A 9,609-nucleotide genomic window follows, 5' to 3' on the forward strand; every position below is an offset into this window, starting at 1 on the left:
ATACTTAATGTAAATGACAAGCTAATGGGTGCAGCACACCAACATGGCACATGTATGCATACGTATCAAACCTGCACATTGTGCACGTGTACCCTAAAATTTAAAGTATAACAAAAAAAGAAAAGAAAAGAGTCAAACTCTGTAAAACATTTGAAGAGATTGATTCTGAGCCAAATATGAGTGACCATGGCCCATGATGCAACCCTCAGGAGACCCTGAGAACATGTGCCCAGCGTGGCCGGTGTGAGGCTTGGTTTTATACATTTCAGGGAGACATGAAACTTCAATCAAATACATTAAGAAATACACTGGTTTGGTTCAGAAAAGTGGGACAACTTGAAGCTGGGAGCTTCCAGGTCATAGGTAGGTTTCAAATTTTTCTGGTTGACAATTTGTTGAGTTTATCTAAAGACCTGGAATCACTAGAAAGGAATATCTGGGTTAAGATAAAGGATTGTGGAGACCAAATTCTTATTGTGCAGAGGAAGCCTTCAGGTAACAGGCTTCAGAGAGAATAGATCATAAATGCTTCTTATCAGACTTAAGGTCTGTGTTGATCTTAGTGCCAGAGAGGTATAATGAAGCATGTCCGACCCCTACTTCCTGTCATGGCCTTAACCAGTCTCTCAGGTTAAATTTTAAGAGTGTCCTGGCTGAGAAGGAAGTCCATTCAGATGTCTGGGGGGCCTTAGAGTTGTATATTTGGTTTACAACCTTGTATTGGTGCACCTTACACAAGCAAGAGGCAGGACAAAGCCTTGGGGGCTCAGGGACAATACAAGTCAAAGCAGGTGACCTTTACATTTTCTGTTTTCAGGGCAAGTGGCCACTCTTTTTAGGCAAACCCATGACATCGCTCTTTCTGGGCAGCCTCTGAGACTGACAGAATATTCCAGTGAGAAAGAGGTAGTGATGAGAAAGAAGGGGTGAAAGGCAGTAAAGTCAAAGAGAGAGGAAAGAAAGCTGGACTCTGGGAAGCAGAGACATCAGAAGCAGACTGTTGGAGTAGGAAAGAAAATCTTTTCATTTGAACACAGAGGCTTATGTGAGGTCTATATTGAACATATTTTTACTTCTAATGGTACCGTGGAAGAGAAACCTGATAGGGGATGCTATGGTATTATGAGCAATGTTTCAGAGTGATTTTCTCTGGTGCCCTGGTCTTCCTCAGTCTTCTGACCTTCTGTGAACCCACCATGCTGGCCCTGTTCCTAGACCCACTCTCCTCTGCTCCATTTTGAGTTCTTTGAAGTCGGGCCTCTCCATTCATCTTGAAATCACAACCATAAGCCTGGCTCAGAAGTTCAGAAAGTCCTCCAAGGAACTGAAAGGACTTCAGGGATTCAGAAGCTAATTGAGAAAACAATTTTACATACAGGGTATTTTGACCACAATAAAACAGACCCATTGGAAATGGGCAAGAAGGCAGCATGAGCCAAAAGACACAAATTAGGTCCAATGAGCAGAAGCAGCAAGCTGAATCTTAGACTCTGGAAAGAGGCAGGTGATCATTTGGCATCTGGAATAATAAATGTGAAAAACAAGGATGAAGGAAATACTTCAATGGGAAATAGGATGAGGGGAATATGTTAGAGAGTAAAGAGAGATGAAGAGAGGCAGCTCAGGTTCCTGCAGGGGTGGAGGGAAAGAAGCATCCAGACACACCTCTGGAAATACACCAGGGGAGTCCAGACCCCCAACTTCCCACCCAAGTTTCCAACAGCAGGTTCTGTGTAACCTTCTACCCACACTTCCCTGGTGTTCGAATAATCTGGAGCTCTGTGATCAACCTCTGGCAGGAGATGAGAAAGCCTCAGAAATAAAACGATAATGCTTCCTGCATGACTCTGCAGATTTTGCTACCTGGAGCCACTGCCCTCAACTTCTCTGTCCTGCCTGGAGAGTACTGAGTGAAGGCCTCTGTGCCCTAGGCTTTTAATGGTAGCAATCGTTGCAAAGAGACAGGATATTTGAGTCTTTGCTCTGGTTTCTATCCATTGTAGGTATGAATAGGGCTTTATAATATGAACTCATAAATGCTATGATCAAATTTTAAAAAAGATTTGTCCTTCACAGGCATTAAATATGCTGACACAAAAATGAGCAGAAGCTTTCAAAAGACCAGATCATAAACTCAGTGCTTTCTAAAGTGTTTAAGTTTCAACAAGAGTTATATATCAAGCTATTTTAAACATTTGTTTTATGTCCCCACCTTTTCTTTCAATTTTGCTACCATGATTTTTGTGCAAAATATGACAGAATGGATCATCAAGCTCTCAAAAGCATCATTAAGTAAAATGTAAAAGACAGGGTTTATCAGACTTAGTACTGAACAATATATATTGATATAAATATATATTCACTATTCCAAAACAATCTGTCTTGAGTATATCAGGGTTTTCATTTCACATTCTATGATGGGCCTTTCATCTCACTGGGTAAATCACTTATTTACTTTGATATCACTAACAAGACTATTGAGGATCCTTAAATTTGACTGAAGAACCTACCATATTTTTTCAATGATTCATCAAAAAAGAAAAAATTAGGAGATATACCTAATGTTAAATGACGAGTTAATGGGTGCAGCACACCAACATGGCACATGTATATATACATGTAACAAACCTGCATGTTGTGCACATGTACCCTAAAACTTGAAGTATAATAAAAAGAAAAAAAAAGAAAAAATTAAAAGGTATAGACATTGATAAATCTGTTTGCCTTGGCTCACAGTTGAAGGGTAGGGAGTGGCTTATCATTTGTCCAAATGCTAATGCAATGACAAGACAAGACCCACACAAGGTCTCCAGCATGAAAAAGAGATGAAAGTATAAATGATTGCAAATGTATTCATCTTGATTCAGGTATTGGGTTACTGCTTTTTTAGCTGCTGGGAGTTTCCACTTCAAGCTGGGGAGGATAAATTAAACAGATGTAGTTTGGAAAATGTAAATAAAAATCTAACCCATACAAAACTCTACATTTCAGATTTCTTATACCCTGATGGCTCTTCAGGGGACATGTGCCTCAGTGGAAGGCAGGGCTTCAGCACCTAGGAGATAGTGAGGGCTCAACACATATCTGTTGAATGCCCTTCTCTTCTCTCCTTCTATTAATGGAAGAAAAAGTAAAATAAAAATGCATCCACCAGAATGAACTGTACATATGTTGCTTTTAGATAAAAGACCCATTACTGGTTTTAGAAACTATTTACATTTATATATGTATGTATATATTTATATAGGCAAATATATTCCATTCTACTAAATTTTAGAAGCATGAAATGCATTGCAATATAGTTGAGCAATGTGAAAATATTTGTGGCCCTATATGTCAAGCATTCTGAAAAAAGCTGTTGATTATTCTTTGAAGATTGAGTAAGACAGCAACCCTTCCCTGGAGATAGGATGAGATGAGATAAGGTATGACTTATATGCAGTCCATCCCTCTAAGGCAGTGATTTATGCCTTAATATGCATAGAAATCCAACCAGGGTGCTAGGAAACATGAAAGTCATCCACCTCCACCACTGGTTCCAGGTAATCCATTTCACTACATCTGGGGTTAGGCCCAGAAGTCTGCATTTTTAGTTGAAGCCTTAGGTGAAGGTGAAACCAGAGTTTTGTAACTTGTCCAGCAGTTTCCAAATCTATGTGCAATTAAAATTCTCTGGAGAACTTCATTAAAATTTCAGTGCTTGATCCTAACACCCAAAAATCATAAAGAATTGCTTCTGATGTAATATTTTTGAAAGATACTCAGATTATTTCAAAGTGCAGTCAGGGCCCAGAAGCACTGCCTTAGAGAACCAGAGGATTGAGATTAAGAAATTCTGGCAAATCAAAACAACAGTGAGGTATCGCCTTACTCCAGTTAGAATGGCTGTTATCAAAAGTAAAAAAATATAACAATTGTTGGAGAAGATATGGAGAAAAAGGAATCCCTTATACACTGTTGGTGGGAATGTCAATTAGTACAGCCATTATAGAAAACAGTATGGTGTCACCTCAAAAAATTAAAACTAGAACTACCATATAATCCATCAATTCTACTACTGCGTATGTATCCAAAAGAATTAAATCAACATGTCAAAGAGTTATCCGCACCTTCATGTTTATTTCAGCATTATTCACAACAGCCAACATATGGAATCAACCTAAGTATCGATCAGTGAATGAATGGATAAAGAAATTGATAAATTTATGCAATGAAATACTATTCAGCCATAAAATAGAATCAAATCCTGCAATGTGCAATAATGTAGATCAACCTGGAGAGCATCATGCTAAGTGAAATGAACCAGACACAGAAAAACTAATACTGCACGATCTCACTTACATGTTAGAGTCTATAAAGCTGATCTCACAAACTTAGAGAATAGGATAGTGTTTACCAGAGACTGGGTCGGGTAAGGAGGAGGGGGAAATGGAAATAGTTTGGTCAATGGGTACTACATTACAATGATATAGGAAGAATAAGTTCTGGTGTCCTATTTCACAGTAGGGTGACTATAGTTAATGATAATGTATTAAATATTTCAAAACATCTAGAAGACAAGATTTGGAATATTCTTACTACAAAGAAATTTTAAATATTTGAGGTGGCAGTCATGCTAATTACCCTGATTTGATCATTACACTGTGTATCCATGCATTGGAACATCATGCTATATCACATAATATGTACAATTACTACATATCAATTAAAAACATAGAAAGAGTGGAATAAAAATTCGATGTGAAAAGAAAAATAACAAGGGGATTTATCTTATAATACATATTATTATAGCATAATGGATATCTGCTGAAAATATAAGCAAAACTATTAAACAAAGTCAAATTGATGTATTTGCAAATATTGCTAATCTTTTTATATTGTTCATGGAAACATTTTATTCAGTCAATTTTTCTAAGTCATTGACTTGAGATCCCATATTTTTGAATGCTAAATACAACATTGAAAAGAAGACAAAGAAAAAAAGACCCTCTGGCAGATGGCTTCCCTGGACAGGACCTACCTTTCCAGATGTGACCAGGCTTCTTGAATCCCAAGTAGAGAGTCAACGTCCTTGTCACCATCACCATAGAAATCACCATCAGCAGGAGAGCAGCTACTTTTTATTCTACTTTGCCTTTTATATTCCAGGCACTTTCATGCTTTACTTAGAGATAATTTTGTTTAATCTCAACCATAGTCTCTGGAAGAGAGAAAGAAATCTTCATTTTAGACACGCATTCCAGGTGACTGCTATATATATTAACTTTGAGGGACATTCCCTCCCACTCCTTTTTTAAAAAAACACCACTAGTGTGTGTTTTATGCCGTTGTGATCTTTCTAAAACTAAGTCTGAGGATAGATTGCCTTGCTCTTCCCTCTCAGGGGCTACCCATCACCATGAAGTGGATCACTCTGTCCTGTCCTCAGAGACTATGGTTATGAGACTTCAGAGAGAGCATCTGTGAGTGTCTTGAAGCCAGAGGCCAGCCCACCTCTCCAGCTTCACCCAGCAGCATTCTTCCCCATCACAGCGCACACACAAACAGGCATAGGCACATAAACAAATTCGAAACTGTTTGCAGAAACACATGTACATACTGAGGCCTTCCATCATACCACCTGCTCTCTCTATGCTTTAAATTATTTCTCACAGCATCCCCTACTTTCCCTGTGGCCTCAGCTCCCTTGTCAATGTTCAACCTCCTCTCACAGCCATGCTTTCCATCCATTCTGCCCAGTGTCTGGATCCCCGAAAACTGTGGCCTGCTAGGTATGAGCGGAGAGCAGGTCCCAAACAAAAGCCCAGAGGTGGAGCTTCATGTGCCGTGTTATGTGTACGCTTGTGTGTATATATGTATGTGTGTGTATATATGTATTTATGTGCATGCTCATGTGTGCTGATGCCAGTGAGGAGCACTGATTGATGAAAATGGAAAGCCTGTCTTTGGAGAAGATTGATCTCCATGAATCCACTGAACAGTAATCACAAATTCCACTGGATAAGCAAATATTTTACTCTGACAATTGCTCTTTTCCACGTCTGATGCTGCCTGAGGGCCCGGGTAATGCGGCTTCTCACTGGCCTGGTGTTGCCTTTGTTTTGCAGGGAATATGTCCACTCCTTCTCCTAAATCTGTGATGGGAGTGGATGGCTAGGGCACAGTGGTCATGGGTTGTGAATGCTGCTCTTTTCAGGTGGATCCTAGGATGAACATGGAGCAACGCAAGTAATGTAGTCTCAGACAATTACAGACATCAAATTGAAAGCAATATTTAGGTTCATCCAATTAACCTCCTTCTACAAACAGAGAACCAGGTCCACCATGCTAATGGTATCATGGGACCAAGTCATGTTGCCCCCCTGCCTGCTGCACTTGTGTCCAGATAACAGGCAAGCTTTGTCCCAAAAGAGGTCCTTATTGAGGAAAGGAGATGAAAATGTTGCATTGGATCATGAGCTAATAATATTGGAATACACGCAACAGTTACTAAGTTCAAAGATCCTAGGGCTCTCAGGTCAAGGGAGGCTGGGCCACCGGGAAAGGTGGATTTTGACTTGTTCAGATTGTTTTCTACTGTAGTAGCCAGAGTTCCTCTGCATGTTTCCCTGTTATTCTTACACCGTTGAGTTCATGTGGTCCCTTTGTGTTTTGTTTTGTTTTGTTTTGTTTTGTTTTGTTTTGTTTTGAGACAGAGTCTCGCTCTGTTGCCCAGGCTGGAATGCAGTGGCGCGATCGATCTCTGCTCACTGCAAGCTCCACCTCCCGGGTTCACGCTATTCTCCTGCCTCAGCCTCCCGAGTAGCTGGGACTACAGGCGCCCGCCACCACGCCCGGCTAATTTTTTGTATTTTTTAGTAGAGACGGGGTTTCACCGTGTTAGCCAGGATGGTCTCGATCTCCTGACCTCGTGATCCGCCCGCCTTGGCCTCCCAAAGTGCTGGGATTACAGATGTGAGCCACTGCGCCCGGCCATGTGGTTGCTTTTTATAAAAACAAACTGGTTCCCATTCCTTCTGCATATTCTGAAATATTTTATCTAAATACTCAGAGAAACTCCGTTTTTTAAAAAATACTTTTCTTACTGGCTAAATGAGCTAGACTACTACTGTTTAGTAAAGGTAGCTTTATTCTTTGCAATCTTCTGGAAAAGAAAGCAAAGTATTCAGCTAGGAAAGTACATATAAATTTAAAAGGAAACAAATTCTATATTTTAAGGTGTGACACAGGTTGTCAAACTGTCTACTCCAATCGGAGCTCTGATCCTTTCTATTTAACTAATTTATTTATTTGTTTATTTATTTGTTTATTTATTTTTGAGACAGGGTCTTGCTCTGTCACCCAGGCTGTAGTTCAGTGGCACAATCACAGCTCACTGCAGGCTCAATCTCCTGGGCTCAAGTGATTCTCTTACCTCGGCCTCCTGAATAGCTGGAATGACAGGCGCACGACACCATACCCAGCTACTTTCTTTTTAACGTTAGTAGAAATGAGGTCTCACTACATTGCCCAGGTTTGATTCTTTATTTTTCACACGAAATGTTGAATGTCATAAAGCCCCAGGTCTACACCAAAACACAAGATGGGTCCATCTAAGCCTGGGGGTTGTGGAGGCAGAGAGAAATGGGGAATGACTGTAATGGGTATAGGGATTCCTTTTGGAGTGATGAAAATTCTAAAGTTATATTGTAGTGATGTTTGCACAACTATGAGAACATATTAAAAACTGTTAAATTCTACACTGTATATTGTTGAGCTGTATGGCATATAAATTACATCACAATAAAGCTTTTTTTTTTTTTAAGGAGGTATCTTTGAAATTCACATGCATAGAGACCAACAGCACTAGGTTGAGACAAGCACTATTCATGTTTCTGATAAACTCCAGCAGTGTTTTATAACATCGTAATTTTCAGTAACTATTGTTATATACCATTTCTCATCTACGAAGCTGCCTCCAAGTTGTAACTGACTTCATTTAGCCATTGTGCCTTTTCTATGTGAAGTAAATACATACAATACAAATTTCCCTCTTCTCCAAGTCACCCCAGATTTGAAACCAAAGGGAAGAAGTGATCGCATTTAACATAAGTGGTTGTTTCAACAGCTGATATATAGTTACACATTTTTAAGGGCAGATAGTTCCATCTACTTCCATATGTGAGTGTTCTCTTTTAACCAAATTTATTGTTTGGTTACAATAATATCATTTACCATTATTTCAAAATTATGGATGGATTGTAACAAACAGCAGATTGTAATGAGCTCACATAAATAATTGTTAGGTATTGCCATTAATTAAATGTTGCAGAATTCTTTTCTTTTTGTGTGTGTGCCTGCCTCATTGTGCCAAGAGATGGTATCTACTGTTTATTAAGCAACAGTAAATGCAAAGAAGTGATGGTGATAAATGGTTTTATAGAAATTCTCAATATTGTACTGTCACTTGTATGTGACTCGTGAGTTTGCATGAATAATGAATATGGTGAAATGGGATTTGTTACCCACATTTTAATTAAACGTAAGATGAAAGACCACAGAGAAGGGAATATTCAGTAGGGGTATGATTTATTTGAATTATCAGCCCTTTATATGGTGGGATTTGAGAAGCAGTGTGGTCTGCTTACTTTCATTTTGCTGTTTGGCCTGTGTCAGTGTGAAGCTCAATATCGCTGAAGCTGTTTTATCAATGGCAAGTTAATTAACCTCTCTGAAACAGTTTCCAAAGATTCAACAATAAAAATAAAGCAATAGCCTCCTGGAGTTGTTGTCAGGATTACATAAAATAATGTGTCCAAGATACCTATGACAGTATAGTAGGTGTCAAAAAAGGTGAGTTGGATTTCATTAGAAGGCTGATCCCAGGGGTGTTCTTTGTATGAGGTAATTTGTCTCTTCTACAAATTACAATGTACTTGAAAGACCATCATTAAGTCTTGTCTCCTTTTTGGGTCTTTAAGTCATTTTAATTCAAAAAGTACCCTAAAGAGTTCCCCTAAAATGTGGGGAAGCACACGCATTAATAAACCAGTGGTGATGGTGTAAATTAAAATATATTTTCTAGAAAATGATTTGGGTATAAATATATTTAGTATATATTACATGAAAAAGTGTATTTTAAAATATTTATTATAGGACATAACAAGACATGTTGATAAGGATTTAGGCTTAAATACGGTAACAACTGCATTGTTTGTAATGTAAACATGTAGGAATAGCTGAATATCCAACTATAGGGGAAGAGTTAAATACATTTCAGTAGCTCATTTAGCAGCCATGCGCTCTCTAGCCCCATGCCTTCCTTCACACTTAGAGCCAAAGCTGAGAGAGAAGGAATGTAGGAAACCACGCCTGCCATTGACTGGACCAAGCAGGAACCACAAATCAAGGTGTTAAGCACCCAGGAAGAACATTTTTGTAATAGTTATTGGGTTATTCTCAAGATTACTGCCTCTACTGGAGAGCTTCAGAAGCAGTGGAGACCTACACGTGTATCTACATCTATGTCTATGTCTATGTCAATATCGAGAGAGAGAGAGAGATGATGAAGACAGTTATGTATAAATTGATATATAAAAGCTTCCCTCAGATTTTATATTTATAAAACTA

At 38.8% G+C, this 9,609-nt stretch overlaps 1 long non-coding RNA gene across 1 annotated transcript in view; it reads right to left on the minus strand.

Annotated features, from left to right (window-relative positions):
* The window catches only part of LOC134807970 (uncharacterized), a 70,901-nt gene extending 63,236 nt beyond the window's left edge, over positions 1 to 7,665 (minus strand). The window contains exons 1-2 of the long non-coding RNA XR_010149716.1: positions 7,415 to 7,665; positions 5,021 to 5,200 (exon numbers count right to left, since the gene is read on the minus strand). This is a non-coding gene — a long non-coding RNA (uncharacterized LOC134807970). The remainder of the gene's footprint in view (positions 1 to 5,020; positions 5,201 to 7,414) is intronic.
* Between the last annotated feature and the right edge of the window lie 1,944 nt (positions 7,666 to 9,609).

The sequence above is a fragment of the Pan troglodytes genome, chromosome 13 (assembly GCF_028858775.2).
Source record: "Pan troglodytes isolate AG18354 chromosome 13, NHGRI_mPanTro3-v2.0_pri, whole genome shotgun sequence".
Taxonomy (NCBI): Eukaryota; Metazoa; Chordata; class Mammalia; order Primates; family Hominidae; genus Pan; species Pan troglodytes.